Here is a 23,625-nt window from a genome sequence, read left to right on the forward strand (position 1 = left end):
CTCCCATTCAATTGGAGCTACAGCTCCAACCAACTAGAGTGGCTCTATTCTGACAGTCAGGACAGTGCCTTTTGGGCCAATAAAACTTCAAGGGTTGGAGTCCTCATTTGCATGAGAACAGACCAATCAGGGGTACTTCTATACATATAAACCAGTTCCCCTCCGGTTCTGGCAGAGTACTTTCCCTTTCTAGGGAAGAATGCATTTTCTCAGCTGAGCTGAAATACTGAAGATATCTCACAGGAACAGAGCTGAGCAGATCAGGGCAGGCCATGGCAGACTGGCACAGAATGGTACAGACCAAAGCACAGTGTAAAGCAGAGTGGCAAAGAGCAGAACAGAGCAGGAATCAACCAATGAATGCAAAAATACGTGGAACAACAAATCGATCTTGCTCTCTGTTTCAAATTTAAAAAAAGCTAGACCTTGCCATTAGAAGTTTTAATGAACCCTGGCCAGTTGGCTCAGTGGTAGAGCATTGGCCTGGCATATGGATGTCCTGTGTTCCAGTCCCAGCCAGGGCACACAGGAGAAGCACCCATATGCTCCTCCTCCTCAACAACTCCTCCTCCTCCTCAACAACTCCTCCTCCTCCTCCTCCTCTTCCTCCTCCTCCTCCTCTTCCTCCTCCTCCTCCTCCTCCTCCTCCTCCTCTTCTTCTTCTTCTCTCTCTCCCCCTCCCACAGCCATGGCTTGATTGGTTCCAGCAAGTTGGCCTCTGGTGCTGAGGATGGCTGTGTAGCCTCTGCCTCAGGCACTAAGAAAATGGCTCCAGATAGGCAGAGCATTGCTCCCTAGTGGGCTTGCTGGGTGGATCCCCATTGGGTGCATGGGGGAGTCTCTCTCTTTCTCCCCTCCTCTCACTAAAACAAACAAACAAACAAACAAACAAACACAAAAAAAACAAAGAAGTTCTAATGAGGAATAAGCTGTTCACTTTCTTTGCTCTACCATTCACCTTGTGGATCTTCTTCTGATTCTGCAGAGTGGCAGAACAATAGAATAACGATTTTATGCCTGTGTTATAATATAACCAGCGAGTTCCCCAAAGACACCAAGTCCAGATTAATTTTTGAGGAGTTTATTAATTAGCCAGCTAACTACAGGGCACAATCCCAAATCATGTAGAAACTCCCTCAATTCTGTGGCTGCTTTTATAGACCAAATCACATACTGGTTGGGGTGGGTAAGGAGGGGCTTGTGATTCCTTTGTAGAGGTATATGTTACTCTCATGACTTTAGGGTGAGTCCGAGTATAGGAATTCTTGATTAAGGTACATAAACATTGTTTTCTAAGATTTTTAGATAAATTCTATCTCCTTTGCTCTGTGTGGCAAGTGGCCCCAGGCATCCTTTCAGAGAATTCTAGGAATTAGCTAAACTATGACTAGGTGACCCAGTTGTCCTCGTAAGCCAGGAAGCTCCTGCATTCTTCTCTTTCCATTCTCTACAGAAAGGAGGGGGGTAAGGAGCCTGATTTTTCCTCTTTAAAATGGCATTGTTAATGCTAAGTTTTATAGTTCCTTGGCACCTTATCAGACCTATGTGCCTTATTTCATCGAATCTACAATGTATTGATTTAAATTTCTTTTTGATTTTTAGAGAAGAGGAAGAGAAACACCAAATTGTTGTCCTACTTACCTATGCATTCACTAGTTGATCCTTGTACGTGCCCTGACCCCCTGACCCACAATTTTGGCTACCAGGACGACTCTCTTATCAACTTAGCTATCCGGCCAGGGCCTACAAACGTATTGATTTTAAGGTATGCAATTTAAGAAAATATATTATAGCATTAGAAAAGAAAAAATGCTGCCATATGTACTATGAAATGCCAAGCGATTATAATACGCGACCTAAGTACAGGGATCGTAGAATGTCAAAAGAAAAGAAGCCTGTCTTCTTGGGATCCTCTACAAAATGTGCATATTGAAATCAGCGTAATTGAACGCACAAATGCACCACGCAGGATGCATACTCAGGAGCTGAGCGAGCTACAGCTCCGTGGTCGAGGCTCAGGTGCGCAGGCGCCCTTCTGCTCCGGGTAGGGTTTAGCGTGCACTACGCTAAGTTTCACTTTCCATTCCGTGGGAATCGAAAGCCCATGGCAGGGGGGAGTGGCCTGGCAGGCGGGCCGCGTGAATTAGTCGCAGTAGCTCCGGCTCCGCGGCTCCCGCCGGAGCCGGCGCGGGCAGCACAGGGAGCTCTCTTCTGAGTGTCCTGGGCATCAGTCTTCAGCGGAGGAAGCCTGGCGCTGGCGTGGCAGGTAAGGCAAGTTTGATGCTGATTTGGAAGCTTTCTCCAGGAAAGATATACCACGGTACTCTGCTCCTATTCCACCGGGATAATTAAGGTATTTATTAGGCTCTAATAATTAGGGGATCTACACATTTTAATAATGGTCAATAGTCATTAATTCATAAGTTGGACCAATGAATTTACTTCCAAGCTGATATATGTATTTATTTGGACTTTTTGCATGACTTTGAGTTTAACTGAAAAAGAAATTACAAAAGTCTTGCAAACTTGTAAATAAAAAATACAAACCAAGCAGACAAACCTATAATGTAGAAACAAAAGTTTCTCTTTATCCTTAACTCAGTAACAATTTTGTATACACCGTACCAGAAATTTTCATATGGACAAGTCTTTAAAATTGTTACGTAATTTGCTTAACAGTATATTATGGACATCTATTCATGGCAAAATATAGAGATAGGTCTACCTGATTTTTCAAAATCATTGAATAATATGAGAAGTATACCGTCTGTTTAAACAACTCATGGACAGTTTGTTTCTAGTTTTTACTGGTATAGATGATGTAGCAAGAAATATCTTTTTTTTTTTTTTTTTTTTAAGTGAGAGGATGAGAGGAGGGAAGATAGACTCTCGCATGTGCCCCGTCTGGGGCCAATGCTCGAATCAACCAAGCTATCTTCAGCACCTGAGGCCGACACTCCAACAAGTTGAGCCACTGGCTGAGAAGAGAAAAGAAAGAAGGGGGAGAGGGAGGGGAAGAGAAGCAGATGGTTGTTTCTCCTGTGGTCTGACTTGTGGTTGTACCCTGGATATCCGCATGCTGGGCTGAAGGTCTATCCACTGAGCTAGCCAAGGGCCAGGAATATAATTTTATTAACACATTTATGCTAATATACAAATATATTTGTGGAAAATTCCTAAAAGAGGAATTGCTTAGTCAGTGGGCATTCATATTGAGAAATTTGAAAGATTTTGTCAAATTGTGCAAATCAATATTTTAGACTTGATCTTCCAACCTCCTCTCCCTTTTTCCTGGAGAAAAGCTAAATTTAGATCTTTGAACATAAAACTTTCTTCTATGACCCTGGAAAAGCTGGGTTCAAAGCATTTGTAAATTAAATCATGTGCTTTCCAGCACTGAAGTAGTTGTATTTTGAAATTGTTCCAATAAACAAGGCAGATATTTAGAACCTTTCAGTGTTAAATTGTGCAGAGTGAGGCAGAGATCTAGTTTATGTGGTGTATTCCTTGGAGAAATGGGTAGGAGACTAATAAAGGTATATGACTTCATTTTGATTTATGGAACAGTAGAAAAAAACTACAGGAAAGGCCCCCCCCCTTTTCCACTATTAAAAGATGTGTTGCACAGTTTTGGCACTTTTGCACAATGATTGCAAAGGGGAAATGATTAACATGTATACAGACTCAAAGAAAGTAAGACCTAATGCCTTTCACATGGGCTATTTCTTTCTTTTCTTTTTTCTTTTTCTTTTTTTTTTTTTTTTTGAGAGAACAGCCCCAAAGTCCCCTCTTATTTTAGGTTTGTGTGCTATGTGGTAATCTGCATGCCCAGCACATTGCTGCCACTCAACACACCTCACGTGGTTAAGAATTAGGTCTCGGCCCTGGCCGGTTGGCTCAGTGGTAGAGCATCGGCCTGGTGTGCAGGAGTCCCGGGTTGGATTCCCAGCCAGGGCACACAGGAGAAGCGCCCATCTGCTTCTCCACCCCTCCCGCTCTCCTTCCTCTCTGTCTCTCTCTTCCCCTCCGGCAGCCAAGGCTCCAGTGGAGCAAAGATGGCCTGGGTGCTGGGGGTGGCTCTATGGCCTCTGCCTCAGGTGCTAGAATGGCTCTGTTTGCAACAGAGCAACGCCCTAGATGGGCAGAGCATTGCCCCCTGGTGGGCATGCGGGGTGGATCCTGGTCGGGCGCATGCGGGAGTCTGTCTGACTGCCTCCCGTTTCCAACTTCAGAAAAATACAAAAAAAAAAAAAAAAGAAAGAAAGAAAGAAAGAAAGAAAAAGAAAAAAGAATTAGGTCTCGATTTGCTGTTGCCAATATTATGGGTTTGATTTGGAAGATGGGGCAGCTTGGATCATGTTCCAGGCATATTAATTTTGTTCCTCTTAGGGCAGTTAGTGATGGAGTCAGTTTTTCTTACAGAGAGGCTACTTGTGAGTGAACAGCAGCCCAGTTAAGAGACCAGAACCAACTAGGTGTTTTGCCTCATGATTTTTGCTGTTTTTCAAACACCCTGATTGATTCTGTGGCTACGACGGTGGACCTAACCCAGCTGTTTCTGTTATTCACATCTTCTACTTATTTTAAGGGTAAAATTTTGGAAAGGGTGGGAGCTAAGTTGGTTTAGTTCTTTGAAGCCAAATAAATATTTTCAAAAATAACATTATTGGCCTGACCTGTGGTGGTGCAGTGGATAAAAGCATCCGCCCGGAATGCTGAGGTCGCAGATTTGAAACCCTGGGCTTGTTCAGGGAAGGCACATATGGGAGTTGATGTTTCCTACTTCTCCCCCTTCTCTCTCTCTCTTCCTCCTCTCTAAAAATGAATTAAAATTTTCTTTAAAAAAAAATAACATTAACCAATGTCACCCCAATAAATTTAATAAAAAATACGTCTATATTTTAGAGCAATTTATATTCATGGCAAAATTGAGTGGGAAGTACAGAAACTCTATACCGCTCCCTACTCTCAGCCTGTCATTATGGACTCCCACCCACCCTACCCCACACACGGGAATGAATATATATTTGTTACAATTGATGAATCTACACTGACACATCATTATCATCCAAAGTTCATACTTTACAATAGGGTCCACTCTTGGTATACATTATATCATCATACAAAATAGTTTTATTGCCTTAAAAATCCTCTGTTGGAGCCAATTTTTTGTCAGGGGTTGAGTTTGAAAATTCAGCTTTCTTGGACTATACCTATCCTCTTTTCTTTGGTGGGTGCTTATTCAGCTGCATGCTGTCTGCTCACTCTGCTCTTCCCAATCCTCCTTGGAGTCTAAGTTTCACTTTCTTTCATTGCTTGACTCACCCGTCTGTCTTCTGTGATCAGCTCTGAAGGATGCGGCCTTTTTCTCTTGCCCTGTTCCTAGCCTGCTAGCCTTCACAGTTGATGTACTCTAATGCCTTTTACTGACCTGTTTGGCTGACTTATTTTTGAGTGCAAAACAATGTCTCTGGAAAACACAGGCTGGCCCCTTTTGACTTTTTTTTTTAAGCGAGAGAGAGAGAGAGAGGGACAGACAGGTACAGACAGGAAGGAAGAGAGATGAGAAGCATCAGTTCTTCTTTGCAGCACCTTAGTTGTTCATTGATTGCTTTCTCATATGTGCCTTGCAAGGGCGGGGGGCTACAGCAGAGCGAGTGACTCCTTGCTCAAGTCAGCGACCTTTGGGCTCAAGCCAGCGACCATGGAGTTATGTTTATGATCCCACGCTTAAGCCAGCGACCCCGCAGGCTAGTGTGATGAGCCTGTGCTCAAGCTTGCGGCCTCAGGATTTTGAATCTGGGTCCTCTGCATTCCAGGCTGACGCTCTACCCATTGCGCCACCACCTGGTCAGGCCCCTTTTGACTTTGGTCCATCAGATTCCCCTCAGTGTTTCTCAAAGTCCTATCCCCTGTTCATGGGATTGTCAACTGTCATCATTTCTTTTTCAACTTAACTCTCCTTCACTGAGGTTCATAAGAGGAACAACTGTTTATGACTTTCAAAAATAAGTATTTCCTAAGAATAAGAGGTTGTTTGTTAACATGAATTTAATAATATATTCACTTATATTTGTTTCCCAACTTCAGATGTTCTCTTTTCTTCCTCATTTTGTAAAAGAATTAAGAAAAAAAGATTCTAACACTTCTTTCGTTTCTAATTCACTAAATTTTTGGATCTTGGAATGGGAACACTATTGCCAACAAAGGCTACATTGCAAGATATAAAATCTATCCTCTAAATGAATTATTGATTATTTTTAAATTACATATCAATCACAAGATATTTGGAAATTAAGAGAAATAATCAAGAAAAAACCCAAAAATTATTAGTAATCTTATCAATTAGAATTAACTTCCAATGACATTTTTGGTACTTTTGGTACATTTCATTCAGGTTGTTCTTCTGTATGTGTGTATATGTGTGTATAGTTATATTTATGTTTTATAAAATAAACATACCATATAATTTCTTTTTTTAAATTTTCCTTAGAAAGTTAAATTTCATGAGATGACACTGATCAATAAGAGTACATAGGTTACAGGTAAACATCTCCATAGATTTGAACTGCTGTGTTGTGTGTTTATCACCCAAAGTCAGATCATTTTCTGTCCCAGTATATTTGTCCCTCTTTACTCACCTCCAGCCCAACCTTATCCCCAAACCTGCCTACCCCTTGTAATCACTTCACTTTTATCTGTGTCTGTGAGTCTCATTTTTATATTCCACCTATGTGTGAAATCATTTGGTTCTTAGCTTTTTCTGATTTACTTATTTTACTCAGTATCATGTTCTCAAGGTCCATCCATCTTGTCATAAATGGCAATATGTCAGCACTTCTTATGGCCGAGTAGTATTCCATTGTATATATGTACCACATCTTCTTTATCCAATCCTCTATCGAAGGACACTTTAGTGTTTCCATGTCTTGGCCATGGTGAATAATGCTGTGGTAAACATGGGTGTGCATGTGTCGTTGCTTACCAATATTTTCGAGTGTTTTGGGTAGATACCAAGTACAGGAATTGCTGGGTCATATGGTAGCTCTATTCTTAATTTTGTGAGGAACCATCATACTTTCTTCCATAATGGCTGTACCAGTTTACATTCTCACCAGCAGTGATTGAGGGTTCCCTTTTCTCCACAGCTTCCAAAATTGTTGTTACCTGTGTTGTTGGTAACAGCCAGTCTAACAGGTGTGAAGTGGTATCTCATTGTTGCCACGGACCAGAGTGGCTCCTAATACTGGAGGCCTTGCAGCTAAGGCAGCCATAGCCATGGACTTTTTATCCCCTGAGTCATCCTCAGACTCCAAGTTGTCCTCATATTCATACCCCCTGTTTCCGGCTCACCCTGATACTCTTCAGAGAAAGATTTGTCCTCATACAGAAACGTTTCTACAAAAAGGTCCCTTATTTTTTACCCTATCTGTTCCATAATTTTTTACTTCCGCTTATATATACTTTCCCCAAAAACTTTCTTTATTCACTGTGCACACTTCACTTGGGGGGTTCTGTCACCTGCCTTCAGTTTTAGTTTCCTCGTACTCAAGTCTTCTGTTTGGGCGCCACTTGCCACGGACCAGCGCAGCTCCTAATAACAGTGCGGAATTAAGGAAACAGACTTATTAAGAAAAAAAGATGGGACCGGGAAGACTTTTCAAATGCTGATGGCAATATCCGAGTGTCTCATAGCTCCCGTTTGCTTTATTATATAGCCATATGCAAATCAAGGAAGTCCTTGATACAAAGTTACACATCCAGGCTAAAACAGGAACTCTCTCCCAAGGCATAAACAGGAATCCCCCTACCATGCATAAGTGAAATCAACCAACATCTAAACAAACAAAGAGTAAGTGGAATGGCATGTAAATTGCTTCCAGCAACTTAAGCAAGCAAGTGAAGTGGGTGCAAATACTCAGCATCATAGCCAACATGGAGGTGAAGGGGGGGGAGAACTTAGCCTTTTGCTAAGCCTCGAATCTATAAAGGATTTTTGCCATTTACAGTCCACAACATATTGTAGTTTTGATTTGCATTTCTCTAATAACTAGTGAAGATGAGCATCTTTTTTATATCTTTTGGCCATTTGGGTGTATTCCTGGGAGAAGTTTCTGTTCAGGGCCTCTCCCCATTTTTAAATTGGATTATTTGCTTGTTTTTTGCTGAGCTTTGTGAGTTCTTTATATATTTTGGATATTAACCCCTTACCAGAGATGTTCTTTGTGAATATCATCTCCCATTTGGTTGGCTGCCTGTTTGTTTTGTTGTTGGTTTATTTTGCTGTGCAGAAGCTTTTTAGTTTTACAGAGTCATATTCACTTATTGTTGCCTTTACTTCTCTTGCCTTTGGGGTCAAATTCATAAAATGTTCTCTACGGCCAACATCCATAAGTTTAGTACCTATGTTCTCTTCTACGTAATTTATTATTTCAGATCTTATAATTAGGTATTTGACCCATTTTGAATTAATTTTTGTGCATGAGAACAAGGTATAGTCAAGTTTCATTTCTTCACATGTGGCTTTCCAATTTTCCCAGCACCATTTATTGAAGAGGCTTTCTTTTCTCCATTGTATGTTTTTTGGCTCTTTTGTCAAAGATGATTTTTCCATATATGTGTGGTTTTATTTCTGGGCTCTCAGTTCTGTTCTATTGGTCTGTATGTCTGTTTTTCTGCCAATAACATGCTGTTTTGATTATCATGGCTCTGTAGTATAATTTGAAGTCCAGTAGTGTGATAACGTCCAGCTTCATTCTTTTTCTCAGAATTGCTTTGGCTATTTGGGATTTCTTATGGGTCCATATAAACTTGGTGATTTTTTTGTTTTCTTTTTCTTTTTTTGTGTGTGTGAGAGATAGATAGATAGAGGAATAGAGAGACAGGAATATTGAGCTGTTCCTGTATGTGCCCTGACTGGGGATCAAACTGGCAACCTCCATGGTTTGAGACAACCCTCCAACCTACTGTCTATCTGGCCAGGGCTTTCTATTTCTTTAAAGCATGACATTGGGATTATAATGGGGATTGCATTAAATTTGTATATTGCTTTGGGTAGTATGGCCATTTTAACTATGTTGATTCTTCCAATCCATGAACATGGAATATTTTTCCATTTCATTGTGTCTTTTTATTTTTATTTATTTTTTTATTTTTTTGTTTTGTTTTTGATCATTGTATCTTTTTAAATTTCTTTCAATAATGGTTTGTAGTTTTCTGTATTTAGGTTCTTCACATTCTTTGTTAAGTTTATTCCTAGGTATTTGTTGTTGTTGCAATTGTAAAAGGAATTATTTTTTTTTTTTACTTTGTTTTCTGGTTTCATTGTTACCATATAGGAAGGTTGTAGACTTTTGCATTTTGATTTTGTATCCTGTGACTTTACTCTATTGGTTTATCATTTCTAATAGTTTTTTGGTGGGGGTCTTTGGGGTTTTCTATATACAGGATCACATCTTCTGCAAAAAGCGATACCTTTAATTCTTCTTTCCCAATGTGGATGCCTTTTATTTCTTTCTCTTGCCTGAGTGCTCTGGCTATGACTCCTAGAATTGTGCTGAATAAGAGTGGAGAGATTGGGCAGGCTTGTCTTGTTCTTGATTTTAGAGGAAAAGCCTTCACTTTTTCACCATTTAGTATGATATTGGCTGATGGTTTGTCATATATATGGCCTTTATTATGTTGAGGTAGTTTCCTCCTATACCCATTTTATTGAGTGTTCTAAACATAAAAGGATGGTGTATTTTATCGAATGCCTTTTTTGCATCCATTGATAGAGTCATTGTTTTGTTAATGTGGTGTATTACATTGGTTAATTTATATATGTTGAACCATCCTTGAGCTCCTGGATTGAATCTCACTTGATTGTGATGTATTGTTTTTTTAATGTGTTGTTGTATTTGATTTGCTAGTATTTTGATGAGGATTTTTGTATCTGTATTCATTGGAGATATTGGTCTGTAGTTTTCTTTCTTTTTTTAATTTTATTTATTTATTTATTTTTTTACAGAGACAGAGAGAGAGTCTGCATCCCAGAAGTTTTGATATGTTGTGTTGTCATTTTCATTTGTCTGTATGTATCTTTTGATCTCTGCTTTTATTTCTTCTTTGACCCAGTCATTTTTTACAAGTATATTGTTTAATTTCCACATTTTTGTGGGTTTCTTCCATTTTTCAGTTGAATTCTAATTTCATAGTCTTATAGTCAAAGAATACAGTGTGTCTGTAAAGTCATGGTGCACTTTTGACCAGTCACAGGAAAGTAACAAAAGACTATAGAAATGTGAAATCTGCACCAAATAAAAGGAAAATCCTCCCAGTTTCTGTAGGATGATGCGCTTGTGCAGATGATGACATAACACCATGTATACAGCGGAGCAGCCCACGGCCATGCCAGTCGAGATGTGGACAGTACAGAGGAAAGTTCAGTGTGTTCTGTGGCTCACTAAATTTGAATCCGTGACCAAAGTGCAACGTGAATATCGGCGTGTTTATAACGAAGCATCACCATATAGGAGTAACATTACTCGGTGGGATAAGCAGTTGAAGGAAACCGGCAGTTTGGTGGAGAAACCCCGTTCTGGTAGGCCATCAGTCAGTGATGAGTCTGTAGAAGCTATACAGGATAGCTACCTAGGAAGCCCTAAAAAATCTGTGCGTGAGCCCACATTGAACTGCACTGAATAGGTATGAAACTGGGAGAGTTTTCCTTTTATTTGGTGCAGATTTCACATTTCTTTCATCTTTTGTTGCTTTCTTATGACTGGTCAAAAGTGCACCATGACTTTACGGACACACTGTATACTTGGTATAATTTCAGTCTTTTTGAATTTATTGATATTAATTTTGTGGCCCAACTTAGGGTCTGTCCTTAGGAATGTTTCATGCACTGGAAAAAAATGTATAATCTAATGTTCTGGGATGAATTGTTCTATTGGGTTGGGGAATAAGTTCGTAGCGTTTTTACTGACTTTTATTTAAACAAAAAACAATAATTATATCAATAAGTTAATCAATTATATATTTGCCGTTGCTGTTTACAACCTCTTCCCACCTCTCGACCAATTTGTTGATGCCGTTCCGCCAAAAATCACCTGGTCTGGTGTCGAAGTTGTTGAGCCAGTTTTTAAGGACCTCTTTGTTATCGAAGGTAACGCCCTTCATATGGTTTGACAGGGAGCGGAAAAGATGGTAATCGGTCGGTGCAAGGTCCGGAGAATATGGCGGATGCTGAAGGACCTCCCATTCGAGCTCTTGGAGTGCGGCTTTGACGACTTGTGCAACATGGGCCTGGCGTTGTTGTGAAGGAGTATGGTTTGACCATGTCGATCAGGTCTTTTCAGTCAAATAGCCTCATTCACGCGGTGTAGCTGGGCAATGTAGAGCTCCTTGTTGACCGTGGCATTCTTTTCGAGCATTTCCCAGTTCTTCATCAAATTCAGAAGGCCTTCCGCTGCGGCACGTGTCATCGACGTCAAAGTCGCCATTTTTGAACTTTGCAAACCATTTCCGTGCTGTAGACTCGCCTATGACACCTTCTCCATACACGTCGCAAATGTCCCGGGCTGCTTCGGCAGCTTTTTGACCTCGATGAAAAGCAAAAGAAGAGCAGGTGTCGAAAATGTTGATTTTTGCCTCCTGGGTATTCCATTTCTAAACCTCAAAACTAATAAAAAATTAAATAACTCAAAAATACAATTAACATAGTTTTGTAGAGCAGAAAGAGTTTTATCGAATGAATACTTACCCTTTGCCAAACAGCAAACAAATCGTTGTAAAATAAAAGAAAATATAAAAACGCTACGAATTATTCCCCAACCCAATATAAATGTCTATTAAGGCAATTTGGGGCCCTGGTCAATTGTCTCAGTGGTAGACTTTTGGCCCCACGTGTGGATGTTCTGGTTTGATTTCCAGTCAGGGGTCACAGGAGAAATGACCATCTGCTTCTCCACTCCTGTCCCTCCCTCTTCTCTCTTTCTCTCTCTCCCCACCACCTGCACAGCCATGGCTTGATTGGTTTGAGTGAATTCACCCCAGGCACTAAGAATGAATCCATGGAGTCTTTGCCTCAGGCACTAAAAAATAGCTCAGTTGCTGAGCGATGGCCCTAGATGGGCAGAGCATCCCCAGTAGGGGCCTTTTCAGGTGAATCCAAGGGGGGCGCACATGCAGGAATCTGTCTTGCTGTCTCCCTTCTTCTCACTTAAAAAAAAAAGGCCATTTGGTTTAGTGTGTCATTTAAGCTCAATATTTCTTTATTGATTTTCAGTTTTGATGATCTGTCTAAAGCTTTCAATAGTGTGTTGAAATCTCCAGGTATGATTGTGTTTTTGTCTGTTTCCACTTTTACATCAGTTAGTAGATGTCATATATTTTGGTGCTTCCTGATTCAATACATACATATTAAAAAGTGTTATGTCTTCTTGATAATGTGTGCCCCCATTATTGTTATAAATGTCCATCTTTGTCTCTTGTTACTTTTGCTGTCTTGAAGTCAGAATTGTCAGATGTTAGTATGCCTTCACCTGCTTTGCTTTGGGTATTATTTGCATGGAAAATCATTTTCCAGCCTTTTACTTTCAGTCTACTTTTGTCCTTGCAGCTTAGCTGTGTCTTTTAAAGGTAGCATACGGTTGAGTTTTGTTTTTTGATCCAGTCTGCTACTCTGTGCCTGTTTATTGGTGAGTTCAGTCCATTTACAATTAGGGTAATTATTGATGCTTGAGGATTTCCTTTTTTAAAAATTTGATTTAGGAAATTAAATTTAACAGGGTGACATTGATCAATAAGAGTACATAGGTTTCAGGTAAAGATTTCTATAGCATTTGAACTGTTGATTATGTTGTGTATCCATCACCCAGAGTGAAATCATTTTTTATCACTGTATATTTATCTCTCTTTATACCCTTTATCCTACCCTCTCACCCACATCCCCTGGTAACCAACCACTTCACTTTTATATAGATAATAGTGAAGTCTCAGTTTTATATCCCACTTACATGTGAAATCATACAGTTCTTAGCTTCTTCTTTTTTTTATTTTTTTATTAAGCAGAGATGGGGAGGCAGAGAGACAGACTCCCCATGTGACCTGACTGGGATCCAACTGGCAAGCCTCCTGTAGGGTGATGCTCTACCCGTCTGAGGCCGCTGCTCTGGTTACTTGGCAATCGAGCTATTTTAGCCCCTGATGTGAGACCACTGAGCCATCCTCAGCTTCCGGGGCCAACTTTCTCAAGACATTTGGGCCTTGACTGTAAAGGGGTGGGGGAGAGAGAGAGAGAGAGGGAAAGAGAGAGAGAGAGAGAGAGAGGGAGAGAAAGAGAGAAAAGGGGAGGGCTGAAGAAGCAGATGGTCACTTCTTCTGTGTGCCCTGACCAGGAATCAAAGCTGGGACTTCTACACGTTGGGCTAATGCTCTACTGCTGAGCCAACTGGCCAGCTTTTTCTGATTTATTTATTTCACTCAGTATAATGTTCTCAAGGTCCATTGAGGATTTCTTATAGTCATTTTGTGTTTGTTTTCTGGTAGTTATGTGTCTCCTTTAGCTCGTCTCTTTAATGCTTCTGTCACAGGGGTCGGGAACCTATGGCTCGTGAGCCAGATGTGGCTCTTTTGATGGCTGCATCTGGCTCGCAAACAAGTCTTTAATAACGTTAAAAATATAAAACATTCTCATGTATTACAATCTATTTATTTCCTATTGCTCATGTTCATGGTTGCGGGTGGCTGGAGCCGATCACTGCTAGCCTCCAGGACACCACCAAATTTTTATTGGATAATGTGTAACATACACGGTCATTGTGAGGTCAGGAAGTAAACTTCCCTCCTTTTAATCAAGTAGTCAGCTAGCTGTTTGCAGAAACCCTTTTGACAAAGGAGATGGCTAAAGAAAAAAAGATGAGGAGTATCATACTTTTCAGCAGGAATGGACAGAGGAATTCGCCTTGTGGAGAGAGCAGGTTCTGCAATGTGTCTAATATGCAATGATAAAAGTGCATCGATGGCCCTGGCTGGTTGACTCAGTGGTAGAGTGTTGGCCTGGCGTGCAGGAGTCCCGGGTTCGATTCCCAGCCAGGGCACATAGGAGAAGCACCCATTTGCTTCTCCACCTCTCCTCCTCTCCTTCCTCTCTGTCTCTCTCTTCCCTTCCCACAGCTGAGGCTCCATTGGAGCAAAGTTGGCCCAGGTGCTGAGGATGGCTCTGTGGCCTCTGCCTCAGGCACTAGAATGGCTCTGGTTGCAACAGAGCAATGCCCCAGATGGGCAGAGCATCGCCCCCTGGTGGGCATGCTGAGTGGATCCCGGTCGGGGGGCATGCAGGAGTCTGTCTGACTGCCTCCCCATTTCCAACTTCAGAAAAATACAAAAAATTAAAAAATGCATCGATGAAACGGTCAAATATAAAGCAGCACTTCGACACACACCATACTACATTTGCATCAAAATATCCAGCAGGGGACAGTAGGAAAAAAGCATGTCACGAGCTACTGTGCAGAGTGCAAGCTAGTCAGCAGCAACTCCGTGTTTGGACCCAACAAGGTGACTGGAATTCAGCTAGCTTTGCTGGTGCTTTAGCAATTGTGAGAAACGGAAAGCCATTCACAGATGGGGAGTATGCCAAAACATTCATGCTTGATGTTGCCAATGAACTTTTTGATGACTTTTCGGATAAAGACAAGATAATCAAATGAATAAAAGACATGCCTCGGTGGGCAAGAACTGTTCACGATCGTACCATCATGATGGCAAATCAAATTGAGGCAACAAGTGAAGGACATAAATGCAGCACCATTCTTTTCTCTCGCTTTGGATGAGTCAACAGACATAAGACGTTTATCCCAGTTCAGTGTGATTGCAAGGTATGCTGTCAGTGACACACTACGTGGGGAAAGTCTTGCTGTTTTGCCTATGAAAGAGACAATAAGAGGGGAGGATTTATTCAAGTCTTTCACTGAGTTCACTAAAGAAAAAAATCTACCAATGAATAAACTTATTTTGGTATGTACTGATGGTGCTCCGTACATGGTGGGGAAAAACAGAGTATTCGTAGCGCTTCTTCATGAACATGAAAAGAGACCCATTCTAAGTTTTCACTGCATCCTACATCAGGAGGCACTTTGTGCTCAGATGTGTGGCGAGCAGTTTGGTGAGGTGATGTCGCAGGTACTTTGGGTGGTCAACTTTATTGTTGTCTGAGCTTTAAATGATCGCCAGTTTAAAACACTGCTGGATGAAGTTGGGAATAATTATCCTGGTCTGCTTCTGCACAGCAGTGTGTGTTGGTTGTTAAGAGGGAAGGTGCTCAGCCGTTTCGCGGCTTGTCTGAGCGAAATCCAGACTTTTCTTGAAATGGAAAACGTCAAGCATCCTGAGTTAGCTAACGCCGAGTGGCTCCTGAAGTGCTACTATCTCATGGATATGACTGAACATCTGAACCAGCTCAATGTGAAAAATACAAGGTGTTGGAAATACAGTCTTATCCCTTCAACAAGCAGTGTTTGCATTTGAAAACAAACTGGAACTCTTTGTTGCGGACATTGAAACAGGTCGTTTACTACACTTTGAAAAACTGGTAGAGTTTAAAGATGCAGATGCATGCACAGCAAGCAACCCTGCTCAACATCTTTTTTTTTTTTTTTTTTTTTTTTTTTTTTACAGAGACAGAGAGAGAATCAGAGAGAGGGACAGACAGGGACAGTCAGGAACGGAGAGAGATGAGAAGCATCAATCATCAGGGTTTTTTTTTTTCATTGCGACACCTTAGTTGTTCATTGATTGCTTTCTCATACGTGCCTTGACTGTGGGGCTACAGCAGACCAAGTAACCCCTTGCTCAAGCCAGTGACCTTGGGTGCAAGCTGGTGCACTCGCTCAAACCAGATGAGCCCACGCTCAAGCTGGTGACCTCGGGGTCTCGAACCTGGGTCCTCTGCATCCCAGTCCGACGCTCTATCCACTGCCCCACCTCCTGGTCAGGCTCAACATCTTGATCTCTAGCAGCTAGACCGCTTCACATCTAATCTCTTGCAGTCATTCAAAGCACGCTTTGAAGAATTTCATGAGCGCACTCGTCTTTTTAAGTTCATCACCCATCCACATGAGTGTGGAGTAGACAGCACCGACCTGAGTTACATCCCTGGTGTCTCCATCAGAGATTTTGAGCTACACGCTGCTGACCTGAAGGCCTCAGACATGTGGGTGAATAAGTTCAAGTCACTGAATGAAGGTTTGGAAAGACTTGCATGACAGCAAGCAGAGTTGGTGAGCAAACACAAGTGGGGAGAAATGAAAGACCTTCAACCCACGGACCAGCTGATTATCAAAACTTGGAACGCACTTCCCGTCACATACCACATATTGCAGCGTGTGAGTATTGCTGTACTGACAATGTTTGGCTCTACATATGCATGTGAGCAGTCTTTCTCACATCTAAAGAACATTAAGACCAACATATGATCACGTTTAACAGATGGAAGTCTCAACACCTGCATGAAGCTTAACCTCACCATGTACCAACCAGACTACAAAGCCATCAGCAAAACCATGCAGCACCAGAAGTCGCATTAAAGATAAGAAGTACTTTATTCATCATTGGTTAGCAACAGCATAACAACGTTATTTAAAAAAATTCAGATACTTATTGTACTTTAAAAGTGTTGGTCTTACATAAAATGCACACATTTACTTGTATTTAGTGTTAAGCATATTGTATGGCTCTCATGGAATTACATTTTAAAATATGTGGCGTCATGGCTCTCTCAGCCAAAAAGGTTCCCGACCCCTATTCTGTCAGGTTTTTTTTAAGTTTTTTTTTAAATTTTATTCATTTTGGAGAGGAGAGGGAGAGACAGAGAGAGAGAGAGGAGAGACAGAGAGCGAAAAGGGGGGGAGGAGCTGGAAGCATCAACTCCCATATGTGCCTTGACCGGGCAAGCCCAGGGTTTCGAACCGGCAACCTCAGCATTTCCAGGTCGATGCTTTATCCACTGCGCCACCACAGGTCAGGCCTCTGTCAGTTTTTTTGGTTGGTGGTATTCCAACATTCTTTCCCCTGTTTCTTTTTTTAAGTTATTTGTCTCAGTAGTGGCTTTTTTTTGTGAGTGGCTATTAAGACTATGACTCTATTACTGTTGATCTCTCCCTTTATGTCCATCAAGTCTTGCTTTACATATTTGAGTGCTTTTTACATTGGATGCATAAATATTTACAATGATTATATCATCTTTTTGGATTGTTCCCTTTATCATGATGTAGTGTTTTTCTTTGTCTCTTACTATAGCCTTTGTTTTAAAGTCTGTTTTCTAAGATATAAGTATAGATATCCTAGCTTTTTAAAATTTCCATGTGCATGAAATATTTTTTTCATCTTTCACTTTCAGTCTGTGTGTATCTGTAATTCTGTGGTCAGCCTGTTTTAGACAGCATATATATGGGTCAATGAAATTTCAGAACATCTATAGGGGACCTGAGTAAGGGGGGGGGGGTAGAGGGATTGAACCAAAAAGGACAAAAAAGAGAAAAACACTCATGGACTCAGACAGCAGTGCGGTGATTGCAGGAGTGTGGGAGGTAGAGGAGGGTATAGGTGGGATATATTGTGATGGAAAAGACTTGACTGGGGAGCAGTGAACACAGAATAGAGTGCACAGAGATGTGTTGTGGAATTGGGCACCTGAAACCTATATAATTATGTTAACCAGTGTTACCCCAAAAAATACAATTAAAAAAAAAAGAGGAAAAGATAATTCCTTTGCAATTATAACAAAAAACAACTACCATGAAATACCTAGGGATAAACTTAACAAAGCATACAAAGGACCAGAAACAAAGGACACTGAAAACTACAAAGCATTATTAAAAGAAGTTGAAAAAGACACAATGAAATGGAAAAATATTTTGTGTTCATGGATTGGAAGAATCAATAGTGAGAGAAGGAAAGATAGACTCCTATATGCACCTGGACCAGGATCGACCTGGCAGCCCTCGACTGGGGCTGATGCTTTGCCCATCTGGGGCCATGCTCGCAACCAATTGAGCCATGGCTGCAGGAAGAGAAGAGATTGAAGGGAGAGAGAGAGGGTTGGAGAAGCAGATGGTTGCTTCTCCTTTGTGCCCTGACTGGGAATCAAACCCAGGACATCTACATGCCAGGCCAATGCTCTACCACTTAGCCAACTGGCCAGGGCCTAGTTAAAATATTTCTATTACCCAAAGCAATATACAGATTTATTGTAATCCTTATCAAATCCTCAATGTAATTTTTTAAAGAAATAAAACAATAAATCATTAGATTTGTATGGAACTACAAAAGACCCTGAGTAGCCAAAGCAACCCTGAGAAAAAAGAATGAAGCCAGAGGTATTATACTAACCTGACTCCAAATTATTCTACAGAGCTACAATAATTAAAACAACATGGTATTGGAAGAAAAACAAACACACAGACCAATGGAACAGAGTTGAGAGCCCGGAAAAAACCCTACATGTATACAGGCAAATAATTTTTAACAAAGGAGCCAAAAGCACAATGGAGAAAAGAAAGCTACTTCAATAACTGGTGCTGGGAAAACTGGAAAGCCACATGCAAAAGAATGAAAGTAGATTATAGTTTTCCTCCATGTACAAAATTTAAGCCAGACCTAAATATGAGAGCTATAACAAATTACATAGAAGAAAACGTAGGTACTAAACTTACAGACCTTGGCCATAGAGAACGTTTTATGAATTTGACCCCAAAGGCAAGGGAAGTAAAGGGAACAATAAATAAATGGGACTCGATCAAACTAAAAAGCTTCTGCTCAGCAAAAGAAACTGACAACAAAACAAACAGGCAGCCAACCAAATGAGAGATGATATTTGCAAACAAAGTTCTGACGGGTTAATATCCAGAATATTTTAAAAACTCATACAACTCAACACCAAACAAACAATCTAATTAAAAATGGAGAGAGGACCTGAACACACACTTTTCCCAAGAGGACATGCAAATAACCAACAGATATGTGAAAAAATGTTCAACTTCACTAGCTAATAGGAAAATGCAAACCAAAACTACAGATACCACCCCACACCTGTTAGATCGGCTATTATCAAGAAGACAGGTAACGCCTGACCAGGCGGTGACACAGTGGATAGAGTGTCGGACTGGGATGCGGAGGGCTCACCTGGTTTGAGCAAAGCTCACCAGATTGGACCCAAGGTCGCTGGCTCCAGCAAGGGGTTACTGGGTCTGCTGAAGGCCCATGGTCAAGGCACATATGAGAAAGCAATCAATGAACAACTAAGGCAGGGGTCCCCAAACCTTTTACACAGGGGGCCAGTTCACTATCCCTCAGACCGTTGGAGGGCCAGACTATAAAAAAAAACTATGAATAAATCCCTATGCACACTGCACATATCTTATTTTAAAGTAAAAAAACCAAAACGGAACAAATACAATATTTAAAATAAAGAACAAGTAAATTTAAATCAACAAACTGACCAGTATTTCAATGGGAACTATGCTCCTCTCACTGACCACCAATGAAAGAGGTGCTCCTTCCGGAAGTGCAGCAGGGGTAGATAAATGGCCTCAGGGAGCTGCATGTGTCCCGCGAAAAACTGATGATTGATGCTTCTCGTCTCTCTCCGTTCCTATCTGTCCCTGTCTATCTCTCTCTCTGACTCTCTCTCTGTCTCTGTAAAAAAAAAAAAAAAAAAAGACAGGTAACAACAAATGTTGGAGAGGCGGTGGAGAAAAGGGAACTCTCATTCACTGCTGGTGGTAATGTAAACTGAAATAGCCATTATGGAAGAAAATATGGTGGTTCCTCAAAAAATTAAGAATAGAACTACCATATGATCCAGCAATTCCTGTACTTGGTATCTATTTGAAAAACTTGAAAACATTTACTTGCAAAGGCATATGTATCCCTTATTCATGATGGCCAAGGTGGGATAAATTGTGACGTGTCCTTCGATTGATGACTGGATAAAGAAGAGATTGGTCATATGTACAATGGAATACTGCTCAGCCCTAAGCAAAGATAAAATACTGCCATTTGTGACACTAGGGATGGTCTTTGAGAATATTATGGTAAGTGAAATAAGTCTGAAAAAATAATCATATGGTTTCACTCATGTGCGAGATATAAAACTGAAAGTAGCAAATGAACAAACAAGAAAAACAAAAACTCATAGACACAAATAACAGTGTGGTTGTTACCAGACCGAGGGGATTCAGGGGTAGTAGAGGGTAAAGTAGGTGAAATACTGTATTTTTCATTCCATAAGACGCACCTAGACTTTTAAGGAGGAAAATAATAAATAAAATATTCTGAACCAAATGGTTTGTTAAAATATTTAATAAAATATACCACAATAACATTTCAACAATGTAAACTCAACAGCAGTATTAACAACCATTAACACTGTTATTAACAAATGAGAAGAGACTTTAATGTTCAAATACTCTTCTAGTTGTCTGGGAGCCCACAGCTGCTAAAAAATAATGAACATTCGTTCCATAAGACGCACGGGCATTTCCCCTCCACTTTTGGGGGAAAAAAGTGCATCTTATGGAGCGAAAAATATGGTATATGGTGATGGAAGGAGACTTGACTTTGGGTGGCAAGCTCATAGTGCCTTATTCGGATGATGTGTCATAAAATTGTACACATGAAACCTGTATAATCGTGTTAAGCAATGTTACCCCCATAAATTTAATTTTAAAAAGAAAAGAAAGAAAACTATTAAAAGATTGTAAAAAATATATTTTCTCTTTGGGCATGGGGTGTTAGAATATAAAGCGACTCTCTTCTCCAGGGATAGTGTGGGTTCTTTCCCACTGTCACAGTAGTTCTTCAGAATATGGACTTAAGCGGGACATACTTGAATACTTCTGTTTGAAAGAAAATAAGTGTCTAGGTGTAAGAATCAATCTGAGGCTTCAGTTTTGGAAAAGAAATGAAAGCTCTTAACCTCCTACCCTGCTCCCCAGCTCTGCCTCTGGCTTTTCAGTTCCTTCCTGTACTGGCCTTCCTTCAAAGGCTGGCCTTGCAGGCTCTGCATTAACACCTCCATGAGGAACAGATTACTACTTGGGCAGGCTCACTGCCTCTGAAAAGGGTTGTGGAGTGACGTCACGGAAATGGCGCCGTGAGCAGCGCGTCCGACAGATCTCCCCAAAATCACAACAAATTTATCAACTAGAAACAGGAAAATTTATCTTCGGAGCATTACGGAGTTCCACACAAACTGAAAGCGAAAGGACTGTTTATCACTTGAATCTGAGAGATGAGGGTGTGGAGGAAGCTACCGCAGGGACGTCCATTCAAGCCACGAGGAAGTGCGCCTGTGGTGAGTCATCCTGCACTCGGGAGCCGCGAGCCGCCGCCGCGAGCAGCGCCGGGGTCGGTTGCAGAGCTAGCACCGCCGCCACGAGCAGCCGCCGCGAGCAGCCGCGAGCAGTGCCGGGGTCGGTTGCAGAGCTAGCACCGCCGCCGTGAGCCACGAGCAGCGCCCGGGTCGGTTGCAGAGCGAGCACCGCCCACACTCCGGAGCGGCGAGCAGCCGCTGGTGCGCGCCCGGTCTGGTTGCAGACCGAGCATTGCAGACCGAGCACCGCTAACGTTCCCAGCGGCCCGCGCACGGGGAGCGGGAGAGGCCCCAGGGCGGTATTCCCTACTTGGGAGATTCTCTCCGCAGGCGGGGCACCTCACCCAGCCATTCAAGCTAACAATCAAGCATTGGGGGAGGGGCGCGCGCAGGCAGCCTGAAATACCTTCGGGAGCACAGCTGCGACCCAATTACTAAAATTAACTTAACCCGTGAAATCTGCGCACCCTCGGTTCTAATTGATAAGATCTCTCTCAGTTCACCGACCCAAGACAAGAGGCGTGATATTTTTTAGTGCCTCTCGCTAAAGGGGCGGGGGCAACTTCTGATTGATAGAGCCTCCATATTCAGGGATAAACGCTAACAAGAAGGACTTGGCAGATAATAAGATCTTTACTACACTAGTCGCAAGCAGAGACTAGTGCCTCTTCTTCCCAGCCGAAACAGGCTACAAAGTGTGGAAAGCCTGGGTTGAGAGGTCCAACTGAATGCTAGGCGCTGAACAGTCACCTTGACAACAATTGACTCCCACCCCCGCCTGATTACACTGGAGGCCCTGACTGCCAGAGCCTTTCCCAAAGCCTTGCACTGAATGGGGATAGAGTGGGGATTTCCCAGCTCTTTGAGCCTCTTACTCCCCAGGCAGAAGCAGTGGCAGCCTTATAGCTGGATCACCAGGCTGCTAATTCAGGAAGGGGGGACTAGGAGAGAGAATCCACGAAAGCAAACTCTCTCATCGTTGGACCCTGCAAACGCCAACAAGCCTTGACTACCAGCAAGACTAAAGCCAATTATATGACATTGCCATAGAATCCCATCAACTGCAAATCCCTACCTAAGTGTGACACAGGGGCAGAGCCTGGGGTACAGAGTCACCGACCAGGAAGAGGGAGAGAAAAGAAAAAGGAAGAAGTTAACATCTCAAAATCAAGAAAAATCCACAGACTTTACAACTTGTTCCACTAATTTTTTTTTGTTGTTGTTGTTGTTGTTTGTTTCTTCTATCTTATTGCCTTTATTTCCTCCACCTCGGTCCTTCTATTCTCTGCCCATCTTATGCTTCCCTTTTCTTGAACTACACTACCCATAAGTGTTACATTTTATTTCTCTTCTTCATCCTCACCCTCCTTTGGGGTTATACTCCAGGACACTTAACTCTCACTCTCTCCTCTTTTTTTTTTTTTTTTTTTTTTTTTTGCTTTATTTTGTTTTTTTCTCTTCCTTTTTTATTTCTTCCTTCGTTTTTCTCTTTTTCTTATTTTTCCCTTTCTATTCGTTTTTTCTTTTCTCGTTTTACTTTCCTCCCATTTAATCCTCAATCACGAACAAATTAGTTAATTTGGGACTCAAGGCTTTTTTTGGCTTTATTTTTCTTTTTCGCTTTTGTTTTTGTTTTTTTCTTGTTAGTTTATTTTTGTGGCATTTTGGGTCCTCCCAACCCAAGGTCTCCATTGTATTTGGTCTTCGCTCCACTTAATACAACAGATTTTTACTTATTATTTTTATTTTTTTCTTCTTTATTATTCCTTTTTTTGTCCATTTTTCTGGTTCCCTCTTATCCCTCTCATTATATCTCTTAGTTGACCATCACCCGCAGGCAGATCATCTTATGCTTGTCTAAGATTTTCTTCCTTTTTTTTTTTTTTTTTTTTTTTTTTTTTTTTGCATTTAGTAGGTCCCTACTCCCCTTTTTTTTTGCCCCTTGAACTCTTCACCGCAAACCAGGCCCTCCATTATAGGCACGATATTTCCCTGAGGAGGGGAGAGGAGGGAAGAAGAAGAAAGAAAAAAAGGGGGAAATAATAAATTATTACTGCTTTTTTTTGTGGGGTGTTTTACCCCTTGTTTGTTTTTTTTTGTTTTTTTTTTTGTTGTTTTTTTTTTCCCTTTTTACTCTTTATTAATTCTAATTAGTGCTACCAACAAGACCACACACAGATGCCAATAAGAAAGAGGAAATCGAATATTATGGATACAAAAGAAAGAGAGGTAACACAAATAGATGTGGAAAAATCTATGGTGAAAAG

General features: G+C 41.3%; 1 protein-coding gene across 1 annotated transcript in view; it reads left to right on the forward strand.

The window, feature by feature from the left end:
- The first annotated feature begins 2,120 nt into the window (after positions 1 to 2,120).
- Positions 2,121 to 23,625, forward strand: part of USP18 (ubiquitin specific peptidase 18) — a 74,174-nt gene continuing 52,669 nt past the window's right edge. Inside the window, exon 1 of the mRNA XM_066383746.1 lies at positions 2,121 to 2,266. The gene's annotated coding sequence lies outside the window, so the exon portion shown is untranslated. The remainder of the gene's footprint in view (positions 2,267 to 23,625) is intronic.

Source organism: Saccopteryx leptura, chromosome 4, assembly GCF_036850995.1.
Source record: "Saccopteryx leptura isolate mSacLep1 chromosome 4, mSacLep1_pri_phased_curated, whole genome shotgun sequence".
Taxonomy (NCBI): domain Eukaryota; kingdom Metazoa; phylum Chordata; class Mammalia; order Chiroptera; family Emballonuridae; genus Saccopteryx; species Saccopteryx leptura.